Here is a 27,966-nt window from a genome sequence, read left to right on the forward strand (position 1 = left end):
TTTAAAAAAGCAAATGACCCATTTCTCTAATTTTCTGGGTTCTTTTTCCCCTTCTCACTTCGAATCTACAAGTAAATGCTACTAGTGCTAAATGGCCTGCTGAATGAGTTAAATTTTTGCCACTTACATGGCCATCATTTTGGTTTGAATTGTCCTAAGAGTAGAAAACAAGATAACAAACTAAGGGCAAGTGGGCAAGTACTTGCTTAGAAACCCAGACAAAAACCTCTGGGTATAGGAAAGGCAAAGAGGGGAAGGAAAAAAAAGTCATCCTATATTCCTGCTAAGGATTCCCTGGGCCTGAAAGACATAAGTGTCAGAGCCATCCCTTCTCAGGAATCAGGTGAATGGTAGATGTATCAGGTATCAGTCATTGTTTCAAGGCTGCTCACAGTGGTACTAATTCATTCAGTACCTTCTCATAACATGCTGGCTCCTTACGTAGTTTGTTCCAGCATAGTTGCTCAAATTGAGTATATCCAAGCATGTCAGACATTCCCACATAATTCAGTTACTCAAATGACCCTATTCAGAGCACCATTTCTAAAATCCATTTAAACAATGCTTAAAAAAAAAAAAGTTAGCAATCTTTCTCCTATACAGTAATATATTCAACAACAACTTTTTTTTTTTTTAAGATTTTATTACTATTGGAAAGCCGGATATATAGAGAGGAGGAGAGACAGAGAAGAAGATCTTCCATCCAATGTTTCACTCCCCAAGAGAATCACAACGGGCCGGTACGTGCCAATCCGATGCTGGGAACCTGGAACCTCTTCTGGGTCTCCCACGCGGGTGCAGTGTCCCAATGCTTTGGGCCATCCTCGACTGTTTTCCCAGGCCACAAGCAGGGAGCTGGATGGGAAGTGGAGCTGCCGGGATAAGAACTGGCGCCCATATGGGATCCCGGGGTGTTCAAGGCGAGGACTTTAACCACTAGGCCATCGTGCCGGGCCCTATTCAACAACTTCTATGCATAGGTTTAGAAATTAGGAATTAAAAGTCACTAAATTTTATGTAAATGATTTTTAATCTGATGACTTGCTTATAAAATTAGGATAATAACATCTGTACCCATAATTGTGAAAGTTGAGTAAAATTTATAAATATTCATATCAAGTATAGAAATGCAATACAAACATGATGGTAATTCTGAACTTAAAATTTTATAGATTTTGTTAGAAAGTTTTTCATGAACTTATTTATGTATTGAATTTCCCATTTTTCCCATCTTAACCCTTTATTTTTGTTCACTTTGGTTTGTTTCTTCCTATATTCCGTTACCTACTTGGTATGCCTCACACTTCCCAGTGTCTAATTTGGTATTACTCTGTTTCTTCTTGACTTTTCAGCCATGCTATTTCTATCTTCCTTCACATCCCCCTCTTGGGGGGCTCATCCTTCCTCTGAGCCTTCTGCCAGTGTTGTCTCTCCTGCAGCTCAAAGTTAACAAGACTCTGAACCGCCGCTTCTCTAGGACCTCAGGGCTTAGTGTTTTGTCAGCTTCAAGCTGTTCTGGAGAAAGTGTTGGCTTATTTCTCCACTGTAGCATTGACTTAGCAAGTCTTTCTTCTAAAACTGTAAATAATTCATTTCGGGTCAGGTTTTTGCTTCCAGAAACTTTCCCCAGTAAACAACAAGTTTCTTTATCTTCAGTAAGAAAGTATGGTTTAGTGGTAATAGTGGTAAGCAACTTATTAATAAAATATAAGTTTTATAATAGGAAGCAATTTCTACTTTGGTACAACTCTGATTTTGCTACTCAGAGAACAAAGTAAAGAATTATAGTGACAATACAGCTTCCTGGCTTTACAAAGCCTGCCAATAGACAATATTATCAAAACTTTGAAGATAAGCCTAGTCTCTGCAGCACATTAATACTCCACTTGTCTCAGCATGTTTCATTTCAAGTCCTCTCATAACTTAAACAATTGAAGAAATGGACGTAGTAGAAGCAACAACAGAGTAAGAATAAAGCAGGATGCTGAATTCAGGTTTCACTGATTTTCATTTTACAGACAACGCATCTAATGTGAGTTATGGGCGTCACAGTAGGATTTCCCAGTCACTTCAAACTGTCATAGTCTGAGCTGTCACAACAATAGGATTGGAATCAAGAGTTTTGGACATTCTATATTGGTCTCAAGGCCCAAAGGAGTTGTGACTTCAAGGCACAAAAAGGATAGAAATTCCCTATGTACTGGTAAAATGGGAAGCCCAGCCAGCCACAATCAAACAGGCTCAAAGAATGGTTTATTTTCTCTTGTCAGTCTCCGCAAGCGTATTTGTTGTTGGCATTTCAACAAGCAAGATTTATTAAGGGTAAAATGTCAATCTTGGGACCCACTCCACCTTGTCCCAGTTCAGTAGGCAACCAAAGTGGTCATTCTAGCAAGCGGCATTTGCAATCACAAGCAGTTATGTGAAATCAAACTGAGAGACGGTTTATGCTGACAGAATAATTAAGCAGATACATTAAGCAACAAAGTGACAGACAAAAGATACTTCAGAGAAACATTCCTTTCAGAATGAAGTGCAAGGATTTTTGGGGTGTGTGTGTGTGTAAAGATATAAATCAATAATTGCTCTATGTTACTGTGTTACATACTCAGGAAAAGACACATACACCTATACCACTAAAATGCAAAAGGGAACAGAAAGCAGAAATTCTGGAAATTAATGTATCCATAAATTTCAACAAATTTCTTAAAGGTGTGATGTGGGAAGAGCTTCATAAAATGGAGGCAACAAAAACATGAGAGAAACTATAACAATTAAAAAGATGCATAATCAGAATATTAGAGTATAATACGGATAACACAGTAATCGTTTTTTAAAAATGAATTGTAAAGATACCTTTGAAATTGAGATTTGAATCAAACATAAATATACACACAGGGCTGGGCTTCAAAAAGTCCATACCACCACTCGATTATAATCTGAAAGTCATGCAAAGAATGCATAAGCCCAAGTACATGTAACTTCTTCCACAGCAAAAATAACTAATATAACAGGGAGTGAAATGAAAAGAGCCTGGCAATGCATTTCCCCCCCAGCATATCAAGCAGGTTTTCATAAGGAAGCTGTGGTCATCAATCACTACCTCATTACCAGCCCGTCATCTGGGCTTAAGCTAAATGTATTCTGGCTGGCTGCCATACTAAATGTTCAATGAAACATCCTTAAGGCTCTCTACAAGTTCAACTGAAGTCACACATGCTATAGATCAAAGAGGAACATTAGCGTTATCATAGCTTAATAAATAGTGCCGTTCTGGCAATGTAATCCTGTGTTCTAGAGTTATCTACCATCCTCTGTATTGTGCTGCTTAAGTAAACAATCTTTCTGTCTTCTGTAAGGTTTATTTAATGACAAATGCATGTAGAGATAATTAGTCACGCTCTTCAGATACACAAACATACTTTAAAACTTTCTCAAAATTTGAACATGAATGACATTATTTATGCTATTTATGACTGGGATTTTGAACTGGATTGTAAACTTTTAAATATATATATAAAATGAGCAACTTTCACATATTTTATGTAAAAATATATCTTTACACCAACTTAGGAGCATTGTGATATTCCGCATCCCACCCTTACCCATGTTCCCCACCCACCTTTCCCCTTCCTTATTTCTTTATTAACATTTACAATTGCATACTTTCATTTCACTTAGCAATCACAGACTAAACATTCCATTGGGTAAGGATTTCAAGGAATGAAATTAAATTGCTGTTCCTCGAGAGGACAGAAACAGGATGTAAACAGTAATTAAAACTCAGTATGTTGGGTTGGAAATTATTAAGCCAAACAATGGTCACAGTTCTGCTTGAGATTTTGACAAGTTCAACTGAAAAGGATATACAGATCTAGTATGATCCAGTCCTTATTTAAAAAGCTGCTGAAAGATTGTAGCGAAACCAACAGTCTCAGGATCTGCAACATGCTTAAGGTCTGTGTTATTTTCATTTGTATAAACTATATCCTGAGATAACTGGCTTGAAGGATGAGCATTTTTTTTGTGTGTGTGGGAGGAAAAGACACAAAACTGTTACAGAGAATTCAACAGTTTGCAATCGCTGGTTAATTTTAAATTGGTCCATACGGCCTAAGGGAATAAACAGCAGGCGCATTACTAAGAAAAATGTTCCTGGCTGCTCTCCAGGTTGGAAAACCACAGTAGTTCTAACACAAAATAGTGAAGGATGAGTTTAATTCTATGATGTTTGTTCAAGCCAAAAGGCCTTATTTGCTTATTTGGAGCTCTTGTTAATTATACATTTATATATATATATATATACACACACACACACACACACATACATATACATACATATGTAGCCTAATTATTTTATATTTAAATATATATCTATATTGCTATTTGCATGTTTGAATTTGACAGATCTGAAAGGCAAACCTTAAATGTGAGGACAAACTCATTATAAAGATTTTGATTCAAGACAGAATATGCCAGCACTGAGTTCTATTAAACAGAAAATAAAAACAAAATATTTATAGTAAAACATAAGAAAAATATTATTTGGGGCCAGAAAATGAGACAAATAAAAAGTACAAAAGAGGAAGACCCAATGACTAACTCTAGGCATTTCTCCTCTTTGGCTTTCATTTTCACTTTGCAAATTATCTTATTTGCTGACAACTACTTCCCAGCTTCGAGCTTCCACACTGAACTGAGGAAAGAACCCACAGAGCTTCACGGAGTCTTGACCTTGGCCCAGCCCTGCTCATCTCAGTCTTTAGAGAAATGAACCAACAGATGATAGATCTTGCTACTGCTTCTCTCTCTCTTCTCTCCCAAATGCTCTACTCCTTTCCTCCCCTCCTCCCTCCCATCTCCTTCCTTCCTCTTGCATTCAGAAAATAAATAAATAAATAAATAAATAAATAAATAAATAAATAAATAAGGCTGAAAAACCACTTAAATCATGTAAAGGACTCTAATGCTAAAAAGAAAACCAACTAAGTTAATTTGTAAAACATGACATTATAGAAATTGACATTTATATAGTGCTAACAAAAACTTTAAAATAAGTATGTCTGTTTCAAACGGAAAATGACACTTTTTTCCTAAAACAAAGCAACAACTTATGAAACGAAAAGAGTTAATTAAATATGAAACGACAAATTGAAAAAATATAAGCAATATGTGGCAATAGAACTAAAATATAGTTATCCAAAGACTAATTTTAAAAAAACCTGACAAGTTAATTCTTCACAGGAAGATCTCAAATGAATAATCAGAGACAATACTAAAGAATTCATCTACACAACAGAGGAAAAAGCCACTAAACAGCAGGTTAAGAAAAAGAAGAAATACCAACAGATAAATTTGAATTTCCAAAGAATAAAATGAAAGGGTAGAGGAGCATTTTAGTCTTTAGCAGTGGTGGCCACAGTGGGCACACATGTTTCACAAGGCCTGAAGAATACTGTCAGAACAATATTCCTGTCTACGTCTAGTGCAACTGACAATACCACAAAGTTTAGGGACAAAGAATAGCCCCTCAGGACCAAATCTAATCTCATCCATCTAGCAGCAATTGCTTGAAATTCCTTTAACTGGAGACAAAGCGTTTCCATCTATAGCTAGAGATAAAAGGCTTAAAATGAAAATAACCAGAGAGGAAGGATGTGCTGAGCCCCTGCTCTCCTTACTTGTGTGTAGGAAACAAACAAGAAGCACCAAACACCAGCAGACACTGGTGAAAGATTGCAGCTGACTCCAAGGTGAAGAGAGCTGCACTCAGGCCCAGACTCCTTAGGGTCCTAGCTCCAGCATTGGGGGGGGCACTGGATTCCAGGAGCTGCAGCCCCTGCTTGGCTCCTCTTGGACTACATTCGTCAACGTGGGAAGAGTTAACACCATTGCCACTCCCATTACTGCAGGAATTGTCATCTCTGTTCCCCGCATCCCTGCCTTCCCCCTAATGCCCGCAAGACCTGAGGGTTTCCAGTACTTCTGGGAGGGTAAGTCCCCTCTTCTTCTGCACTCTCCTCCATCTCCATGGTTTCAAAAACAGACTTACTTATAATATGCCTTGAAATGATTCTCTAGGTATTAAAAGGATGACTATGTTTCTTAATCAGCAAGCTCAGAATTCCTTGAGGGGAAGAATGTCTGTTACAGCTGAAGCATCCTCAATGTCCATAATATTCACTTAGTGCTTATTAAAAATTTAACATCAAACCATTTTATAAAGAGATATTGATTTACCATTAACTCAACTTATCATTCCTGACGTTGAAAAAATAGTGATCTTTCCTACACAGTAAATCCTCCTGCTTCTCAGAATTTCTATAAGGCTTCCTTAACATAATTCTACCTTTATTACAACCTCACTCCAAACATTCATTAGTCACTAACCCATCATCAGAGCAATATCCTCTATGTAGCATATAACATAGTATCAATTTCAATGTAATAATAATGTTACTTGAATAAATTATAGCAATCAAGTTATGGTATTGGTCTTTTTTACTCTTTTTCCATTCACTTTTCTACTGGGTCCACACTTCTCCATGGCCTAAGTGGGACCAAGAGTCATCAAGTAGTTCTGAACTCAACCTTGCCTCCCACTTACAGCTATGTAACATTAGGCAAGCAACAATCTTTCTAACACGTGGACTCAGAGTTCTAGCAAAGAAGGCAGGGACAGTTGAAGAATAATTTGCCTAAAGTTTCTGGTGAATGACAATCATACTTTGAGTGTTACTTGAATTTTTTCATTTTATACAAAACAAAACACACAAAAATGTAGATTTGTAATACAAAATTTTCTTTTAAAGATTTATTTATTTTGGTGCCCAGAACAATGGCTTAATTAGCTATTCCTCCTCTTGCAAGTGCTGGGATTCCATATGGGTGCCAGTTCATGTCCTGGTTGCTCCACTTCCACTACAGCTTCCTGCTTGTGGCCTGGAAAAGCAGTGGAAGATGGTCCAAAGCCTCAGGCCCCTGTATCCACATGGGAGATCAAGAGGAAGCTCCAGGATCCTGGCGTCAGATGAACTCAGCTCAACTGATGTGGCCATTTGGGAAATGAACCAGCACATGGAGTATCTTTGTTTCTGTCTCTTCTTCTCTCTGTAAATCAGTATTACCAATAAAAATGATACTGCTTTTCAAGTTTTCTGTTTGTTTCCTAACCAAAAAGTCTCCAGTAACTCCTCAGTGAAAAGCCATTAGAAATATTTGCTTATTTTGTTATCACCACACCAAAAATGATCGCATTGTCTTTCCTGTATAACACACTGACAAACTACAAAGGGTCATTAAGAAATCTTGCTAGTGTGGTTGAACAACCCACTATTTTTGTAAATTGACCAGGGACCACAGTTCACACTGTGAGGACCCTCTGAGAACAAAAGAATTGATATCAAAACTGCCTTAATTTAGAGTTATTTGAGATTCAACAGTCACACAAAGAAACCCTGTGAGAGCTAAATTAACAAAAGGCAGGAGCTTCTGGGAAATGAGGATGGCTTACATTCCAGCTTCAAGATGCCTATTACTGGAAAGAAGACAAGGAATAAAGCCATCAGAAACACCCTCTCCAAAGGGCGTTTCACAGCCCTGGAGGAGGAAAGCGCAGTCACCTGTAGAACATTCTCCTTTGCTCTCTTGAATAGACATTTGTCTTTTCTAAGCAAACTTGTGTTCCTTCAACAGTATGTGTGTGTTTATTTAATTTCATATAATTGCTACACAAACAGGATTCTCAGATGTGACACTGATTACAATTATCTCATCGGTAATGTAATAAACTCACTGGAAGCTTAAGCTCTATTATTAGAACGACGAAATTAGAACCACAAACATATATGGACATCAACAGGTGACATACTGCATTCCTACTCAAGACAACACTGTTCTGAGTGATTCTGAAAAGGTCAACACCATTTTGTGAAAGCTAGCATTTTTCTACCAAAGTTGAAAAACACAGGGGCAGAAACTGTACCATTTACCACATCTCAGATAAGAAGTTAGCTATCAGAATGGATTAACTGAGTTAACCAATGTATCTAGTGTGTATATAAAACTAAGAAATCTTCAAAATATTTAAATATATATTAGGTCAAGTTACACACTAACATTTTAAAAAGCATAAATTCTTGAATTCATTTTTCGGAAAAACATTTTAACCAAGAACAAAGGAATTTTCCAAGCCTGCTTGTTGCATTTTCAACTCATACTTTTACATATAGATGATCAATTTAATGATTAAGATGCCCACATCCCATTTCAGACATTGTATTTGATTTAGTAGTTGATTCCAACATTTAACTTGAGTTTCCTGGTGACAAAGATCCTTGTAAGCAGCAGAAATTGTTCCAGTAGTTGCTTTCTGTCACCCATGTGGGAGCCCTGGATTGAATTCCTAAAGCTTGTCTTTAGCCTGACGAAATCCACTTCGGACATTTGCAGAATTACCTGTTGATTGGTGGTCTCTGCTATTTGTCTCTGTATCTGTCTATCTCTCTGAGTTAATGCGTGTACGTGTGTGTCTTTGCCTCCTAACTAACTCAGAAAATATTTTTAACTTTGTCTTTAGAAATGCTCCCAGGATTTAATGCAAACATTTTTATTTACAAATTTACTTTCCTATTAAAGATCAACAGATTCTGTATTTAACAGCTTAGAAACTGCAGCATGGTTTGACCAGCATAAGGGCTTCCTTAGTAGCTGTAGAAAAGTTATCACAACAAGTGAGTGAAAAAAGGGTCACTTGTACCCAAAAGTGGTGGAGGCCAATAAAAAAATAGAAGAAAACATGTGGTTCATGTTTGATCCTGTTGCTTAAGGCTCTTAACTGGAACTTAGTTTAATATCGTATTTGTTATTGCCTGAAATAACTTAAGGAATGGATCTTCTAGGATAAAATGTTGAGCAGGTTTTGCACACTTCAGACAGATCTATTTAATTTCAAAAGTGCCTCTAAGTTCCACTGTTTTAGATGAAGGGTATGAGTTTCCAACCGTAAGAGATATAACGTACCACTTAAGCCTTTCTGTCCCAGGGTTGCACTGGTGATAAATCAAATGATCATTCCTTTAGACACAGTTCCCTGTATGGATAAGAAATGACTATTCTAGGTCCTGATTTGTAAACAATTCAAACACAATGTACAATGAGACATAGAAAACTTGATTGGAATCTGGTACAAAGCCATCCAACTGAAGACTTCACTGAGAAATATGCAACAGCAGAAACAAAAAGACCAGATATGAAAGATTACTGATTATTAAGCAATAAAAAACTTTACTTATACTTCTAATATTTTCCAGGTCGCATAAAGCCTGGCAACATTTCATTTCTCTATTTTCTGAGTCATCCTTCGCAGTGGCATTTTGCAGAGGAGTTTGTTGCTGGTAACAGAAAATATAATTGCTAGATACTTACTCATCCTCTATATCTCTAAAGGGGAGAGGACTGGAAAAGGAAACATATATATGTATACATATACATAAATAAAATAACATGAAATTTTATATAACTTTTAAAAAGTTATGTTAAAAATATTTATACTTCTCTAATCACCACTTGTGACAACTGTTTCAGATGGAAATATATTACAAAGTGAGGTCTACAAGCTGTGTTTAAAGGCAAATATTTTAAAATTACTTTTTGGAATATGTCATATTTCACATACTTCAAAAGTAGCATAAAAAGGTTGCAATGTGGCAATTTCCTTTCATTGTTGCATCTGCTACTTAAAAATTTTTTTAATTAAAACTTATTATTATGTGAAATAGTAAGCCTTTTTAAAAAACAAAATGCAAATCTAAAATATGTTGCCTTTAAAACTAAAAACAGGGAGCTAGGCTAGTGACTATAGTCCTCTCCTTGGACATGCCAGGATCCCATATGGGTGGGGGTTCATGTTCGCATCCAACTCCTGGCTTGTGACCTGGAAAAGCAGTTGAGGACAACTTTGCAATCTCCATTATTATGCCTCTACTGCTTTGTCCTTATTTTAGTTGCTATAATGTAACCAAAAGACTACATCCTTCTCATGTTCTGTCAAATTAATTTCTACTTTCTACTGTCTCTGGCATTATTCTGGAACTTCACCTTGGTGGTTTGTGATGATGTTACACTAAAGTTGCTATTTTGTTAAAATAAATTTTCTTATTATAAATGAAAATCAAAATGGTGATCATTATTTTTATATTGCTCATTGCTATATTTTTTTTTCTTGGAGTGTGCCATTTTTGCTGCCACAACATAGGTTGCTTTCCTGCAAATACGGCTTATTTTTGTTGAATCCCCTGAATACTTCCAAATAAACTGTTCTTTCTACACAAAATCAAATTCAGAAAAATTGGTGGTTTTGTTTATTCTTACCAACCAGGACTGCTCATCTGAGTTCTAACACTCATTCCTTTGAAAAAAAAGAACAAAGTATTGTATAACCGGAGATGTGCCACTTCCTGGGGCTCTACTTCACTTGTTCTCTGCAGCTTCTGGCATCTCTTAAACTACCTTGGAATGCACTAGTTATATGGATATCTTGACTTTACCAAAAATGAATTGGACTTTTTTTGATATTTTTGTTCTTGTGTTCAATGAGTAAAGAAACCTGACTTCTAAACATTTACAAAATGTCAATGTCCTTTTCACAAAGAAAATTAAGGTCACATGTATTATTCTTAATTCTATGACAACTAATACATTTTTTCCTAAATATTGTTATATTTGATGTTAAACAATGACAACAAATTATACTTGGTGAGTAAACTTAGGGAGTTAAGTATGTCATTCAAATATTTATGCATTATAAATGAAAGGGAAATTTCTTAGACCTAAGATACCACTTGAACAGGGATGATGAAAATTTTTAAAGTTAAAACTGATAAAATGTTCTAATCCAAATAATATGTATTCATACTGCATGGATGTCTTATTAAAAGCAAATAACTTTTCTTCCTCAATCACACATTTTAAAACATTGGACACTATAGGCCCAACATTGTAGCCTAGTGGCTAAAATCCTAGCCAGGATCCCATATGGGCACAGGTTCTAATTCCAATGGCCCTGCTTCACATCCAGCTCCTTCCTTGCTGCCTGGGAAGGCAGTACAGGACAGCACAGAGCCTTGGGACCCTGGATCTGCATGGGAGACCCAGAGGAGGCTCCGGGATTCTGGCTTTGGATTGGCACAGCCCTGGCAGTTGCAGCCATTTGGGGAGTGAATCATCAGATGAAAGATACTCCTCTGTCTCTCTTTCTGTCTGTATATCTTGCTTTTCAATAAAAATAAATAAATCTTTTAAAAATTGCACATTACAAAATGGAATAAAACAACATTGGCCATAATTTCATTAAACAATGCCACATCTTTATAATTATTTTGATCTAGCTAAGACTCAGCTAGGAACAAGTTCTCTCCAACTACTCTGGCTTGTTATCAGAATCTCTTACGTAATTTTATTTTTAAGTACTTATGGGAAGAATAAACATTCAAATTCCTCTAAGAATTAAGATGCATAAAATTATTATGTATTTGAAGTTCTTCTTTATATACCCAATGTTTTGCCAATTATTGATGACTAAATTATTTCCTCTCAGCCATATTCTTATTTCCAATCTGGTGGTTACCAACAAATCAGGTGTTTCTTCCATATTGACTAAAGCCTTATAGAAACACAGAGAGTTTCCATTAAGAAGAATGCTGTAGTCAAGATTAGGTCTTTGAATATCGGGTCTCTAATTTACAGGTATTAGAAAGTGACAGTTTGAAACTATCAGTATATTCTGTTGTGAGAGACCAAAGTCATATTGTCTGCCAGACTAACAATGCACAAATTGCTTCACTATCTCCGTGGCAAAGGATTTAGAAAGTGATATGCAACCTGAATCCAATCAAGGAGCAAGGATCATCCGCAAAAAACTAATCTTCGTAGGACTGGAAATCAGTCTGGAGCTGAGAAAGTACCTGCAGCACCATAGTCAAACTGATTTAAAACTGAGGCAAAAGTAAACCCAGTACTGTCAACTATGTCATCATAAGAGGAAAAGAAATTAGAGAGCTGTAACATCCAGGCAATTTGTTATTTCTGGGAGGAATACTTCAAGAGAGATTGTGTCATATGTTTGATTGAAGCCAGATATTTTGGGAATAAATTACTTTTCATTATATCATTAAGGTCATAATTAGTATTTTGAGGATGAGTTAGAATGCAATTACTGGAAGGGATCCCTTTATAAATAAATAAAATAACAGAAAACAGGTAGAAATGGGATAAGAGCTAAGGATGACACAGGTTTTTTATCATAAAGGGATACTCTATTATTTATTATTAAATGTTGAAGATAAGTTATAATAAGATCTAGCATATGTTAAACATTTGTTTGATGCCACAAGCTACTACACTAATTTTCTCTGTTCCAATTCATTTAATGTTTTCAATGATCCCATGAGGAAAGCTTCATTATTATTCGGTTTTAAAATTAAAAAGACACAGAATTACAAAGCTACTTGCTTACTGACACACTGAATTCAGGCTCAGGCATGGCACTGTGGCTTCAGAATTATTTTCTTCATTATTTGTTTAAAATGTATGTATTTTTAGTTTTACTGGAAAGTCAGAATTAGAGAAACAAGGAGAGAAGGAAAGACAGAAAGATCTCCCATCAACTGGTTTACTCTCATGTGTCCTTGATGGCTGGACCTGCTCCAAATCAGATCAAGAGCTTCCTGCAACAATGTAAGAGAAATCACCTGGAAAAAAATCTGCATTTTTCTCAGACCTTAAGATGAAGTGTAATCTGCACAGCAGATGGCTTACAAATACAGGCAACAAAATCCCTGACATCTTATGATAAATGCCCCTCTGAAGAAGACTTTGCTATTCCTCTCTTTAAGATATAGACTCTATTATGTTTAATAAGTGTGGGATTGCTCTGTGCCTTGTTTTAGTCAACAAAATGAGATCAGAATAACACAGTGTGACTTTCAAGTCTTGGGTGCAATATTTATCGGTGTTATTCATTCATGGAACACCTTGTGAACAGCCTGGGGCTAACTTTCCTGAGGATGAGGAACTCAGACTTCAAGTGACAAAAGTGAAGAAAGAGATCAGAGAGGAAAGCAAGAGAAGAGAGAGGTGGGGCAGGGGAGAATGAATGTTTTTGCTCTTGAGTTCTAAGTTAACCAAGAAGTCCATCTTGGGCACATCAGTGCACACTAAGCCATCAACTGACTTACTGCATGTAAGTCCAGTTCATTATATGTGCGGCACAACTACAGAACCACCCAGAACAAACTAATATGAAGCTCTAAAAAGTAATGATGGGTGATCCTCTTACTTTTAGGCCATGAACACTCTGGGATAAAATGAAGAAATTAAAAACTAATGAAAGGTTGAGATAAAAGATGAGGCAGACACCTATTTAACTCAGTGGAGTAGTAGCTGTATCATCATTCCTTGCCCTTAACAATCTTCCTTCTATTTCTATTATTACCTTCACTGAGATGATAGTGGCTGCTTTGATAGCTTAGCTACCCAGCTCTCTAGTCACTGCCTAGTCTTTGTTCCCTATAGTCTCAGCTTGGACAATATGTCCTCTCTCTTCCATGCAGGGGAGAAACCCCCAGAATGCAGACTTAAAGCACTGCACACCTCTGCTTCCGATAACTTTTCGAAACATTTCCTTGTAAAAGGTATGATATATGTAAGATATCTTTCTCTCTGTGTCTCCGTCTCTCTCCTCTCTATCTTTCTCTCTCTCTCTCCTGGCAGTTCCTTGAGACCAGGGACAAAATCTATTCTCTTTACCATTTACCATTTATTTCCACATGCAGCCAGGCACCAGTACTCTAAGTCTCAGTTAGATGAACAAATTCAATCACTATAAGCAATATTACCTTTCTTAATCTCTTAATTCATTAATTCATTCAACAAGTCATTTCTTAGGTCTAACTGTATGTTTAGTCCTAATGCCACAATAGTAAAAAGTAATGTAATCCTTGATAATGCATTTTCTAATTTATTAGCAGGTATGTACGCAATGATAATGTCTCATATTTTGAAAATTAACATATAATTTATGATAGTGGCATCTATCATTAAATATTCTTGATCTAAAGAGCAGCATGCTAATCTTTAACATCCCATACTGCAAAAGTGTCTTTCAAAGATGAGTTAAACATGTAGCAGTATCCCACAAACCATAAAAGAAGGGACTAGCACTCCTTGTGGCACAAAGCTCCTGCGAATTGCTCTGTGTGGATCTCCACATTGTTTCCCATATCCATTGTGAAAATTATCAGGATACTGGTAATTTGAAAGAGTTTTGATAGTTCTCTTTTCCTGCCACTGGTTATCTAAAATTTCCGGGAAAATGTGTGTTAACCAAAATTCTGCACGGATTTCAAAATTTATGTTCCAAAATTTAAATTTTTTTTTAAATTCAATGTTGTACAAACTTTGGAAAATGCATGACAATTACCTTTATTTATAATGTATGATTTTTGCCGATCATAGTGGAAAATTCAAGGTATACATGCACACATGAATAGTACCACATAAAACAGCACTGCTGTCACTCACTATATTCCATCCCATGTAACACACCATCTTATTGAAAATTACTCAGACATTATGCAATAATATGCAAATATCTGGCCATAATATTTGCAGTGTAAAGACATCCCTGCACATTTGATGAGTGTTCAATTAAGACCTCAAATCTTTTTTTTCCCCATTTGGGCACTGTTGTTTTAAGTATCTACAATTTATTCATCTTTATACATAAAACATATGTGCAATTTTAATAGTTGTATATGACACAAAATTTGAGCATTTAAGAGATGTTACACCACATTAAGTTTAACCCTCATTTATGTCTTGGATGATAGATGTAAGAATTCCAACTGAGGCGATTTTATGAACCAGCTAAATGATTTGTATTCAGAACAGCATTAAAAATCCCCATGACAAAGTGTACTTGCACAAAAATACCCTGCATGTGACACATCCTTTACAAGTAATGTGTTTTCATTTTTCACATGTTGCATCTCATTTATTTTGTTCAGGCACACATACTTAAATCGGTAAGATACCACAAGCTTCCAATACCTTTGAAATAATAAATCACTTCTTGCAGATGTTTTCACCTGCTGCAAGGCTGCCGTTCATTAATCAAACATTATCAGTTTCTATCAGTGCCCAGTGTTAAACAGAAAAGGCATTTCATTTTGAGTTCTGACTTTCATTCACTGGTTGGTCCCTGACCCCACAGCACTTATTGCTTGTATTTTAGAAATGTGAAACTTTCTGTGGTGTAATGCATCCAGCAGCAAAAATTCCTAAGTGGTGTTATATTTTCTGAGTTCCAGATTATTGTATCCCAGGTTAAGTAAAGCAATAATCCTGGAATACCAAATAAATCCAGACCTAATAGCCACTCAAAATTAGATCCACAACTATAATAAATTTATAATGTAACACTGTTCCCATGAATTTATCTAACCCATCAAATTCTAGAACACAGATGCAAAAACATATTTTAAAACTTTGACTTAAGGTATTAATATCATTTCAAATGGCTGCGTAAGATAATGTATGCCCCTGCTGTGTTTTTAAGCCCGTTCTCTTTAGCGAAGAAAATGGGATAAAATTAGAAAAAACTGTAAAGTGTTTCTCAGTCACTACTCAAAGAAAATCTGAAAACAATAGATCAACTTCTACAGATTATTAGTCATCAAGATCACCTCTAAATATCCTGAAGACAACTGAAACAAAGTGGATTTTTCTTAAGATTTATTTATTTTTATTGCAAAATCAAATATACTGAGAGGAGGAGAGACAGAGAGAAAGATCTTCAGTCCAATGATTCACTTCCAAGTGACCGCCATGGCCGGTGCTGTGTGGATCCGAAGCCAGGATCCAGGAACTTCCTCCAGGTCTCCCACGTGGGTACAGGGTCCCAAGGCTTTGGGCCATCCTCGACTGCTTTCCCAGGCCACAATCAGGGAGCAGGATGGGAAGTGGAGTTGTCAGGATTACAACCAGCACCCATATGGGATCCTGGCGCGTTCAAGGCCAGGACTTTAGCTGCTAGGACATTGCACTGGGCCCGATTAAGTAGATTCTTACACTGCTTTAAAAACAGCTCAATGAAATAAATGCTGAAAAACATAATTTCAGCCAGCACTGACATTCTCTTCAAAGATGCAATCTCTTATTGTTCATCCTTTTTGACTAACAAATCCTGAACTATAGGAACTCAGAGTCAATATTCACTTCAAAATTTGACCTGTCAATGAATTAATGAACTGCAGATCATCATGCCATTGAACAAAAGGGAAATGCTTTATAAATATTTTATGTCATCATTATGAATTAATATCATCAGTGATTAGAAAAAGAAAGTTCTCCCATTAAGGTGTAGTACTAACAGCTGCACATATGGAAATGACCTCTTCTCAGAATATTGATAATAAAAATTATTTGAAGTTTTCAAAGAGACTTTTTCTCTCAAGATCTGAGGAATGTGGAGCAAATAAGAAATGCTAAATGAGCAGCACTGTGAGATAATTCCATTCAGGTCTTAGAAGGGACAAAGAAAGAGCATGCTATGGTTTTGTGTTGGTGATGTTCAATCTCAAGGTAGCACACTGATGGTGAATCTTGCCTCTCCACTGCCACTGGGACAGATCTAAACTCCACAAACTTAACCTCACAGATGTAACACACAACAATTTACTTGTCTTCTATGTTCATGAACAATCTACTATTACCTTTAAGCATGCATCCTAGGCATATGTCATACCATAATGGACTGGAATTCTGAAACCCATTCTCTTCTTTCAAATCTCTGTATTGCAATGGACACCATCTTATCTACTATTACTAAACTCAAATTGGAAATGAAAAACTCAAGTTTTCACTTTTCGCAGATGACATGATCCTTTACATAGAAGAACCAAGAGACTCAATACAGAGACTCCTAGAACTCATACGAGAATTTGGTAGAGTGGCAGGGTACAAAATTAATGAACAAAAATCAACAGACATAGTATATGCAAACAGCCCCAAGATGGAAGAAGATCTAACCAGCAAGTTACCATTCAAAATAACAGAGAAAAGTATGAAGTATCTAGGAATAAATTTAACCAAAAGAGTAGGAGACCTTTTTGAAGAAAATTACAAAACACTTAAAAAAGAAATTGAACAAGACCTCAAAAGATGGAGCTACATCCCATGCTCCTGGATAGGCAAAATTAATATCATTAAAATGTCTATACTACCAAAAGCAATTTATACATTCAATGCAATCCCAATCAAGTTACCCAAAACATTCTTCATTGATCTGGAAAAAATGATACAAAGGCTCATCTGAAAACACAAAAAAACACGAATAGCCAGAACCATTCTGAAGAATAGGAACTTAACAGGGGAAATCACAGTCCCGGAACTCTAGACATACTATAGGGCAGTGGTTATTAAAACAGTCTGGTACTGGCACAAAGATAGAGAGGAGGATCAATGGAACAGAACAGAAACAACAGAAGAAAACCCACATAGATACAGCCAATTAATCTTTGACAAAAAGACAGACGACAATCCAAGCAAATGGGAAGCTCTCTTCAATAAATGCTGTTGGGACACCTGGATAATAGCCTGTAGAAACAAGAAGATAGACCCATACCTCTCACCATACACTAAGATCAAATCTAAATGGATAAAAGACTTAAACCTACATCCAGAAACTTTCAAACTTTTGGAAGAAAATGTTGGAAATACACTGCAAGATTTAGGTGTAGGCCCTGACTTCCTAAAAAGGACACCAAAAGCACTAGCAATCAAGACCAAAATAAACAAATGGGATCTTATCAAACTAAGAAGCTTCTGCACAGCAAGAGAAACAATCAACAAAGCAAAAAAGCAACCTACAGAATGGGAGAAGATCTTTGCACACTATGTAGGTGATAGAGGGCTAATCTCCAGAATATACAAAGATCTCCAGAACAACCAAAACACCAAAACAAACAAACTACTCAAGAAACGGGCACAGGAAATGGGCAGAGGTTTCACAAAGGAACAAACCCAAATGGCAAACAAACATATGAAAAAATGCTCAAGTTCCTTGGCAATAAGGGAAATCCAAATGAAGACAACAATGAGATACCACCTAACGCCAGCAAGGATGGCTCACATACAAAAAAACCACCAACAACACTTGCTGGCAAGGATGTGGGGAAAAGGGAACCCTACTCCACTGCTGGTGGGGCTGCAGGTTGGTACAGCCTCTATGGAAATCACTATGGAGAATACTCAAACAACTGAAAATCAGCATACCATATGATCCAGCAATAGCACTCCTAGGAATATATCCAAAACACCTGCTACACAAGAAACCAACATGCACCCCTATGTTTATAGCAGCACCCAAAAACTTGGAAGCAACTGAAATGCCCATCAACAGAAGACTGGATAAGAAAGCTATGGTTCATCTACTCCATGGAATACTACTCAGCTATTAAAAAAAAACGAAATGCAGTTTTTTTGTGGCCAATGGGCCCAACTGGAATCCATTATGCTAAGAGAAATGAACCAATCCCAAAAGGTTAAATACCACATGTTTGCCTTAATTTGAGATGAAAAGAGATCAATCTGGAAAATAATACCTGTATATTGTAATATTGTTGCAATCTCTAACAGCCTGTATCCAATGCAATAAGATAATGCAATATAATCTATAAATCAACATTTATTGTCAGACTGCTTATGATCTACATGAAAGAACTGTAAAACCCCAAACACTCTTAATCCCCTATGTTACTCCGTAATGGGGAGGGAATGCAAAGAAATCTTCCATCTCCCTAAAAAGTGTGAGGAAGACATGAAATATACCCTGTCAGGATCAAATCTGGAAACTCATAGAGAACAGACTTGAGTTGGCTCTAGACAATAGTAAAACTACAAAGGCATAAGAGGGGAATCGGGAGCGATCCTGACAGCCTCTTAACAGGAGGTCATGTGCATGGGGAAGGGAGGGTACTGCAGAGTGGAGCAGGTGGACAGGAGGAGGCTCGTATCCCAACCCTGAAGACTCCCAGATCCTCACCACCGACTGTCAACACGAGCAACTAGGACTATATCCCAACTGCCAAGGAGACCACGGGGAACTGGAGTGCCTTTGGAGGCTGAGAACTCTGAGGTCACCCCACTAACATCTGGAGCTTCCACAGGGGATGGAAGAAGTCCAAACTCTGCCGTGCAGGAACCAGCGTCATCGGAATGAAAACCAGGAGCCCTGAGCGGTCCACAGAAACAGAAGAATAATAAACTTCCTCCGGGACCAGGGTGGGGAGCTTTCTCTGGTCCTTGCCTGGTTCCAGCTCTGGGTCCCCACCCTCTCTCAAAATGACCATCGGGATCACTACAGGAACCCCTCAAAACAAATAAGCAAACATACAAACAAAAAAAAAATCTAGAATAGATAAACAACAACAAGGAAAGCACAGAATCAGACAGGAAATGGCCAGCGTGGATTTACTCATACCTCACCAGGTGGGACACAAAGATTAGTTACTCCTCACTGGGGTATTGGGGATTTCTCTGCACACCCCTCCTAAAAATGTTCTGCACCTAAACTGTTGACACATGTCTTGTTAGAGCTATAAGCCAGTTCAGACCACCCAAAAAAACAACTAAGTTCAGCAAAATCATGCTTAAACACTATAAACAGCTAAATACTAAAAAAAAAAAAAAAAAGGACACAAGACAGCTGAATAGCAATCTATAGCCATTTTAAGGTGTTTAGAACCCGGTTGAATATAAACCAAAATGGAAATGTCTATCAAGAAGTCACAGGATGTAGTTGAGAACCTGCATTTTCCTATTAACATATTGGTTAATCAATACCATGTCAATTAATACCATAATGTTGTAAACTGTTGTAAATATTATGTTGGGGCTTTTAATTGATTGGGATGATACTCTGCCGGCTCTACCTTCAGACCAGAGATGGTCTCACCAAGAAACCATTGAACTTACCAGGACAAGATGCCGAACTTTATGCTTGGTAAATATCTCCAATGAAAGAATCTCAACTGAATTGGAACTATGGTAATGCAGCAAGGTGGAGGAATTCACCATGGGGGGAGGGTTTGCGGAGGGGTGGGGAGAATCCCAGTGCCTATAAAAATGTGTCACATAATGCAATGTAATCAATAAAAAAAAATAAAAAATAAACTCGCCTGAACTTTCCTATTTAAATGTCTTTCCTTGCCTGATTATAGACTCAGTCCAATTTATCCTCATTTAGATTTAGATGGAATTCCTCCATCTATTTGCGAATATACAAAGACTCTTAATTCCATTTTCCATGAACTTTTTGAAGTTCCCTCACAGTCAAACAACTAAAATGAAATAAAATGTAATCTTGGCAATTTCTGATACATCATTTTGAATATAAACAAAATGCTATTTAATCCCACAATGAAGTATTTGGCATTTGATTTTCAAAATTACAGCACTGATTTTTTTTTTCACAGAAATAAATATGCATTTCTTTTCTTTAGGCTAACACATGATGTACTGAAGCTTAACTCTGCCACTCAGTTAAGTTTCAAATAGAGCAAGGCACATTTGTGACTGCTGTCTCAGCCCACAGATGCTTCTGCAAGTTTCCTCAGTACCTGCTGAAACACATCCAGTGCCCCAGATCCAAAGTGCTACAAGTTGTCTCTCATGCAATTTTATAGCTTTCTTTTGTTTCATTTTTGCCTCATCAAGTTGATTTTTAAAATTTATCTTCGACAGGAAAAATAAAATTATGGTGACTTTGTATTAGAAATCAAAATATTTAAAAAGAGTCTCTTTGACGCACAAGCAACTTAGCATAAATTAAAACAAAACCATACAAAATACTGGCATACTCATTCTCCCTCAAAAACAGGTTTAAAAATTCACAAAAGTGGTATAAATCACTTGATATAAAATTTTTGTGAGCTCATTATTGGTGATAATGACTTCAAGTTCTGTGTATTTTATTCTTTCCCCCATCAGGTAGTTATCACTGGGTTAAAAATAAGGATAAGAAGAAATCATCATGCCTGGGACATTAAAATGAAACATGGGTTCTTCATTTCATTATTTATGAAGCAATTATTTAAAAACATCATCGTTTCCTCCACAAGAATGAAGGCTAAGATTATAAGGACTATTCCAAAAGCAGGATCCCTTGTGTTCTGAATTTGTCAAATTTCCACTTTTATTATAAACCTAAATGCACCATTTTCTAGTAGCTATTGATTCTTTTACAAGTCTTAAAAAAATATGCAGTAAATGACCATGCCCAACTGTCATACTGTCCTATCTACCTATATAGCAGTTGTTCTGGAACCAAGTGAGAAAAGCCGCATAAAAGAATTTGTAGTATGCAAAAACACACTTTATCTCCTGCTATTCAACAGAGTTTTCTACCACCATGTATCCTCCCTTACAGAAACTGGATTCTTTCTCTGCATTGAGCAAGGGTCCCCACATTATCCGAGGTCACTCAGAAAGGCAGGTGATCCAGCTGCGTTTCAGCAGACACTTGAGGGTTGCTCACGTTTCAGCCTTGTCTTCCCTCCTGGTCCTCTGAAGGCTGACACTTGAAGCAGGTCCAGCAGCACACAGTCTGTACTTTCCTGGTCTGCTTCAGCATGCTGGGACCATCTGCTTTCCAGGTTTGCAGATTTTAGTGTTGTTTCCACTCTTTTTTCTTGTTCTTTTTTCTTTGGCTTGTGACATTTAACAAATTCTGTTGCTTTTGGGTTTCTGGCAATCCAACATATACCACAAGCATAAGTTTGCCTTAGGACTGGCATTCTGAAAAAGAAAGCCTTAATAAACTAATTTTAAAAATAACCTTAGGCTGTAGGCCCAAGTGGTGGCCATGGAAATACACAAGTTCATGAAACCCAAAAAGGTGGTGTTCATTGTAACCAGATGTGACAGAGGAAACCAAGTTATCCTCATGAATAATACCAATGATGGCATCTCAGATTGCCCCTACAGCCATGCTATGGTGGCTGGCATTGACCACTAACCCCGAAAACTGACGACCGCCATGGGCAAGATCACCTCGCAGTCCACGGTCACGTCGTTTGTGAAGGTTTATAACTACAACCACCTCACACCCACAAGGTCCTCTGCGGATATTCTCTTGGACAAAACTATGCTCAACAGGGATGCTTTCAGAGACCCTGCTCTGTAAAGCATGGCCTGGCTCAAGGCAAGGTCAAACCTGAGGAGAGGTACAAGACCCACAAGAATAAGTGGTTCTTCCAGAAGCTGCCGTTTTCAATATTTTCTGCTTCACTCATTAAAGACTTTAAAAAACAACAAAACAAGCAAAAATAACCTTAAGACTTAGGACATTTCTGTTTTTTTCTCACTACTTGATAAAAACTAGAAATTAATTTCTAGGTGTTTCTTTCTTTGGTTTACTTCCTCCAGAATTATATTCTTCAGTTCCTTCACTGTTTAAATTGAAAATTCTAAATAAAATTTAAGGCAAAGTCTTTTTTTTTATTTTAATTTTCCATGATACAGTTCCGTAGGCTCAGGGATTTCCCCTCCCACCTTCCCTGTTCCCTATTCCTCACTGTTTTTCCCATATTATTACAATAGTGCCTTTAGCAAGTCTTTCAGTCTTTCCTTTCAGGTTAAATCTCCAAATGCAACCATATACAGCTTTGCCCATCAGCAACTTCACTCCAGAGAACTTAACAATCATCATTTTTTTTTTTAGGATTTCTTTGACTTGAAAGTCAGGGTTACAGATAGAGAGAAACAGAGATGTTGCATCCACTGGTTCAATCCCCCAGATGACTGCAATGGTTAGATCTGAGTTGCCCTGAAGCTGGTAGCCAGGAGTTTCTTCCAGGTCTGCCATGTGTGCACAAGAGCCCCAGACCACAGGCCATTCTCCGCTGCATTCCCAGGCCCTTAGCAAAAAGCTACACTGAACATAAGATGGAACTATAGCAGCTGGGAATAGATCTGGCACCCGGGATGTTGACACAGGATTAGCCCACTTCACCACCAAACTGGCTTATCTTCTGGTAGATACAAATAAACATGGTTCCCTAATAAAGGAAACATAGGTGTCCAGAAAAATCAGTTCAATTTGCAATTTTCATTTTAAGAATCAGATCTTAAAACTGGGTATCACTGCATGATCTACGAGTCATTGAATTATTTAATCAGAAGAAAGTGCTTTGAAGAGATGAAACCAACAGAAAACAACAAAACCCATGCAATAGTTTCTGCTGATCTTTGTTGGTGAAGTGTGTCTCCTCCAGACAATAAACAGATGGGTTTTGTTTTTAATCCAGTCTACTAATCTATGGCGTTTGATTGAGCTTAATCCATTTACATTCAGAGTTTAATATGTATGGGTGGTACTTTGGTCCTGCCATTTTAGGAATGGGTTATTCATTGGTTTAGTTTTCTGTTGTCATTTTACTGGGATGGTCTTGCCATGCAGTGGCATCATTTTCTTCAAGAAGGTTCTTGATTTTCATTTCTTCAGCTACATGTTAGTCATTTAGTAGCATGTTATTTAACTTCTTGGTGTTTTTCTCCCTGCTGTTGATTTTGTTTTGGGGCTCTTCATTTAAGAGGAAGTATAGTAGCTGTGTAATGGAGACTGTCATACCTAGCAATACATCATTTAACTTCATGGCATTGTAAATTTCTATTTTTCTTTCTATTGTTGATTTTGTATTATGACTTTTCATTTAAGTGGATGTACAGTAGCTGTGAAATGGAGACTAACATCCAGATGTGAGGATGCAGTGTAGTATGCATTTCTGCTTCCAGACAAAGATGGACTTACAATGAAACTGTTTACTATATCTTGACAATAGGATTCTGGACTCTCTGCTATTGTCCATGCCCGCAATGATGGACATATGACTGTGTATGAAGAACTATATTTTAGTGATGATATAGAGGAACTGGGGGGGGAGAGAACTGGGGAGGGGATAAGGGAACTGTATCATAAAATGATAATAATAATAATAATAAAATGCAAAAAAAGGTTGAGACCTTGAAAAAAACTGGGTATCAATTTGTAAATCCTTCTCAAAGACCATATTTCAGATTATCTAGCAAAAATTTGACTAGTTACAATTATTTCTGAATAATCATTGAGCCAAATAACAGTTTGTGTTTTTGAATGTTACATGAAAATTGAAATATTTTTGAAACCAACTTATGACTGAAACATACTTACAAGGCCATCTACACAGAAACTAAAAATTATTCATTTGCTTATTTCTCCTCAAAAGATTTTACTAGCTCAGATCTTATATGATGTTTTTAGCAAATAAATCAGAAGATTAAAACATTCTGTTTGGTTACACCAGAATCCAATTCTTGTTAATGCTCTATTAAGCACTCCAATTAGTTGTTATGTTTACTTTTAGATTTATAAATTAATCTTCCTTACATATCTAAATATACACTTCCTAATTAGCTTTAATATTCAAGGAGATAAATATGAGAAAATGCTTTGAAACCAATTATGGAAATAATCTTATGTAACCTACAAATGCTCATCAAGGTTTATCATTTCAAAAAGTGTTAATGCTGAAATAATATATCTTCATTTGCAAAATAATATTTTAATAAAATGATGAGGTTAAATTCTAAGTAATGCACAAACTTATACAGTTTTGAAGGTACTATGTCATAAAAATTTTAAAGACTGTGTAGTTATAATATCCACTAATCAAGTGATCATTTATCTTTCAAAATTCTCCTTGAAGTTTCTGACACTGTATTTTGAGGAAAAAATACTGAATCACTTAGATTTGTGTATTAATTCAACGTCTGCTAAGTTCAAGCTTTAATCACCTCTCACATGGATGATGTAACAGTTACTCAGTTTGTGTCACCATGTTCAGAATCTGCATCAACAAATTAATTTGGAAACCAGAAAGCCTGTTGTACTTAGTCTCACATGATAACTTTTCATATTCAATAAAAATAAAAACTCAAGTTCCTCACTACACCGCCATCTATGGCCTACTCCTTGCCTAACTCTGCTGATTGAAGATTCAACAAGCAGAGTCAAACTACAGCAACACCAAACCACTTCAGATTCATAGTAGTACTCCACCTAGCATCTACCTACTAGAACCTCTGCATGGAAAAATACTCTAAATTTCACTTTTGTCATTATAGTCAATCCTAATCATCTTTTTAAGAAAATAAGGAAATAACTTTCGCCTGAAATCTCTACTGTTCTAACCATTTCCTTTTCAATAGATATCTCACACTTTAAGTTATTCTAGTACTGGTGGAATTCCTACTGTGCACCTACAAACGATAAGCAATAGCCTACATAATCACAACTGTGTCCATTTGCACTCTAGAATGTTTTCATTACAAAATCTAGGAAACTGTCTTACCCATTATCCAACACTTAATCAGCAGGTAACTTCTTCAAAATGTTTATAAAAAGATGAAATGAAAAGATCAGTATATTTTGCTGTGAGAATTTTGTAAATCATGTATGATTTTCCACAATTCACATTTTCAAGGATTTTTTGGAGTCCCTTCTACCTGGTCCAGATCAAGGCAAAGCTCTACACCATAAAGCAATCTTTAAATTTGATGTAATTAGATATACCCAAGCAGGTTGTTCGTAAATTGGCACACTACAAGTTAGGCAGAAAGATTCTAATGACCTTTTTTACATTATGGGGTACATTTCTCTGCACAGGTATGAACTGGTACCTCCTCCACATATACAGTGATGAAAATTCCTTTATTATCTGCATTAGTTTGAATAGGTTTAGCTTAACAAATCACTCCAAATATGAAGAATTTTTCCCACATTATGTATATTGAAATATGGTTCTTTAACATATGGCTATTTAAGATTTTGACAGAAATCAGAACTCATTTTTTTTTCTTCACCTGATTTTGGCCAGAAGGCTGAGTTTAAAATGAATTCTTTATTCTTCAAAGCAGTATGTAAGCTTTTTCAATTTGCTATTTTTCTTCTACATTTTAATGTTCTGCAGTTGATCTAGAATATTAAAAGGTGCTAAGGATGAACAGGTTTTTGAATGAACAGTAAATCACATTGTCATTCACTATATTTTATACACATTTCTTCCCCCCTTTTCTTCTACATTTGCCTTCAACCCAGCTGTATGCATCTCACTACATATAACTATATATATGTTGAGATGGCCATTTAATTTTCAAATAAGCTCAGTCTACAAAGCTCTGATAACATACCATGAAATACTTTAAGATAAATCTATCTTCAACTTTTAACTTATAAAATACCCCACATTTTCTGTACCTAACAGTAATATTCTGTAATGGCATGGTGCCTGATCGTATCACATACTTAAGCAATACACAAGGTGTTGCTAAGGACTGATAAGTTGCTAAAATGCTGCTGCTCCTGTATTTTAGTGAATATTCTGATCATCATAATAATACACTAAACAGTGCTATTTAAAGATGAGATGGAATTAATTCTTCTATAGCAAGTAACTATAACCTGATTATAATTTGTACCTGAATAAAACAGCCTGAAGCCAGCTTTGTGGGGTATTTTTGTTTTTATATGTTTAAAGTAATACCAACTTGAAAAGTTTCTTGAAAGACTCATTTGGTAACTGACCATTAATTTCACTGTAGTAAGCACAAAATAAGCGCCAGAGCTATTTCAGGCTAAGCCTCTGCCTGTACCACTTCTGATTCAGTTCCCTGCTTACATTCTGGGAAAACAGTAGAGGATGACTCGAGTTCTTGTGCCTGTAAACATGTGCAAGACCTGGAAGAAGCTCCTAGCTTTGGACTAGCCTAGCTCTGATCACTGTGGCCACTTGCGGAAGTGACCCAGTAGACATGAGAGCTCTCTGTAAACCTGTATTTCCAATAAAAATAAATAAATCTTAAGAAAGTACAAAAGATATTTTTGTTTTGTTTATAAATAACGATAAGTCTAATGTTCCAAACACATTATTCCTACCTCTTCCTTGCATTAAAAAATGTTTTAGTCCAATCTTTGCTTCCTTATACATAATAAATATAAAGGTGAAATAAGATCAACCTTAAATAAGCATAAAAATAGGTAAATAACAACTTACTGCTCTTGAGTACATTTTTCTATCTTACTGTGCAATGTCTTTTCCTCCCATAACATTTCCCATTCTCTCTTCTCTTCTTAGCTATCTTTTCTCCATCCTCAGCCTTGTTTATTCCTTCCTCCCCACCAATGTCTAAGCTTTAGTCAAGACTCCATCCTGAAAATAAAACAGTTTTACTATTTCACTAAGAGAAAGCTAACAAACAATCAATTTGATTGGCCAACATGTTGCATTTTAGAGGTGTGATGGGATATACATCTTTTTTATATTCTCCAAATTATTTCTTCATTCGTGAAGGAAAAGTATCCTTCCACTTTTCTGTTTAACTTTTCAAATATTTATTCATTTTTATTAGAAAGATACACAGAGAGGAAGACCTTCTGTCCAATGATTCACTTCCTAAGTGACCACAATGGTTAGAGCTGAGCCAATCCAAACCAGGAGCCAGGAACCTCTTCTGGATCTCCCACATGGGTGCAGGGTCCCAAGGCTTTAGGCTGTACTCAATTGCCTTCCCAGGCCACAAGCAGGGAGCTGGATGGGAAGCAGGTTCGCCGGGACATGAACCAGTGCCCATATGGGATGTTGGTGCATGCAAGATGAAGACCCTAGCAGTTAGGCTACTTCACCGGACCCAGATTTATTTATATTATTGGAAAGTCAGATACACAGAGAGAAAGAGAGACAGAGAGGAAGATCTTTCATCAGATGATTCATTCTCTAAGTGGCCACAACAGCCAGAGCTGTGATCCAAAGCCAGGAGCCTCCTCCAGGTTTCCCAAGCGGGTTCAGGGTCCCAAAGCTTTGGGCAGTCTTG

At 36.6% G+C, this 27,966-nt stretch overlaps 1 protein-coding gene and 1 pseudogene across 1 annotated transcript in view; one reads left to right on the forward strand and one right to left on the reverse strand.

Annotated features, from left to right (window-relative positions):
- The window catches only part of DPYD (dihydropyrimidine dehydrogenase), an 873,733-nt gene that overhangs the window by 554,958 nt on the left and 290,809 nt on the right, over positions 1 to 27,966 (reverse strand). The gene's annotated exons all lie outside the window — the stretch shown is intronic.
- Positions 21,935 to 22,389, forward strand: LOC131479603 (large ribosomal subunit protein eL27-like; annotated as a pseudogene).

The sequence above is a fragment of the Ochotona princeps genome, chromosome 2, assembly GCF_030435755.1.
Source record: "Ochotona princeps isolate mOchPri1 chromosome 2, mOchPri1.hap1, whole genome shotgun sequence".
Taxonomy (NCBI): domain Eukaryota; kingdom Metazoa; phylum Chordata; class Mammalia; order Lagomorpha; family Ochotonidae; genus Ochotona; species Ochotona princeps.